Below are 1387 nucleotides of genomic sequence, written 5' to 3' on the forward strand. Positions count from 1 at the left end.
CTCTCTGTCTCTCTCTGTCTGTCTCTCTCTCTCTCTCTCTCTCTCTCTCTCTCTCTCTCTCTCTCTCTCTCCTTTACCTGAACCAACACTAACCCCTCTTCTCCCTTGATTCTTCTTTCCCTTCCTTCCTTGGTTCACTTCATCCATCCTTTCCTCTCTCCCCACCCCAACATGAATGTGTGTGTGTGTGTGTGTGTGTGTGTGTGTGTGTGTGTGTGTGTGTGTGTGTGTGTGGAGAGAGAGAGAGAGAGAGAGAGAGAGAGAGAGAGAGAGAGATCAGAACAAAAGGATAGACATTTTTGGAATTTAAAATTTTCTGTGTCTTTAGTTCAAACATCACTAAGGGTGACAATATGCTTTTGTGCTTGCTTTGCCAGCACATATACTAAAATTGGAATGACACAGAGAATAAATAGCATGGCTACTGAACAAGGGTGACATAGAAATTTGTAACAGGATATCTCTGGCTGACTGTGGATTCCTTTCTCCTAAGCTGCCTTTTCTAGCCTCAATAGAAGATCTTTCTAGTCTTACTGAAACTTGAAATGCCAAAACTGATTGATATCTATGGGGAAGAGGGGATAAAAGAAGGGTTGGATAGGGCAGGGATGAGACGTGAGATGGGAGGACTGAGAGGAGAAAAGGGAGAGGAGGCAGTGATTGGAATGTAAAGACAATAACTTAATCAGAGAGAGAGAGAGAGAGAGAGAGAGAGAGAGAGAGAGAGAGAGAGAGAGAGAGAGAGAGAGGAGAAGGGGAGGGGAAGGGATAGGAGAAGAGAGGAGAGATCACTAAACAGGCAGGCAGTGGTGGCCCAGACCTTTGATGGCAGCACACAGTAGACAGGGACCTGTGGACCTCCACGTTTAAGGCTAGCCTGGTGTGCAAAGTGAGTTCCAGGATAGCCAGGGTACACAGAGAAACCCTGTCTCAAAAAAAAAAAAAAAAAGAAAGAAAGAAAGAAAGAAAAAATGTAGGCAAATGGATAAAAATAGAAAATATCATCCTGAATGAGCTAACCCAAACACAACAAGGCATGCATGGTATGTACTCAGTGACAGTGGATATTAGCCAAAAATTACAGCATACCCATGATAAACCCTACACAATATAAACAAGAACTGTGTAAGTAAGGATGCTTCAGTCCTCACATAGAAAGACCACAACCGCACACCCCCTGCCATTACTGATATAGAAAGGGTCATTAGTTATCCTAATTATCCATTTGGCAATTTAATTCAGAAACTGATGTATTTCATAATGGGTTACAAAAATATATTTTTATTTTTTGCTGCATAATATTGAGAAGTAAAATTTGAAGTTGAGATTAACTTCTTCCATTTACAACTTATTTCTTTACTAATCTCAGGCTTAAAAACCATCTGCA

The 1387-nt window shown here is 41.3% G+C and overlaps 1 non-coding gene across 1 annotated transcript; it reads left to right on the forward strand.

Annotated features, from left to right (window-relative positions):
- The first annotated feature begins 361 nt into the window (after positions 1–361).
- On the forward strand, positions 362–469 carry LOC120099420 (U6 spliceosomal RNA). The gene has a single exon (XR_015647275.1). It is a non-coding gene; the product is annotated as a U6 spliceosomal RNA (small nuclear RNA).
- Positions 470–1387: the final 918 nt, after the last annotated feature.

Source organism: Rattus norvegicus, chromosome X, assembly GCF_021556685.1.
Source record: "Rattus norvegicus strain SHRSP/BbbUtx chromosome X, alternate assembly SHRSP_T2T, whole genome shotgun sequence".
In the NCBI taxonomy this organism is placed as follows: Eukaryota; Metazoa; Chordata; class Mammalia; order Rodentia; family Muridae; genus Rattus; species Rattus norvegicus.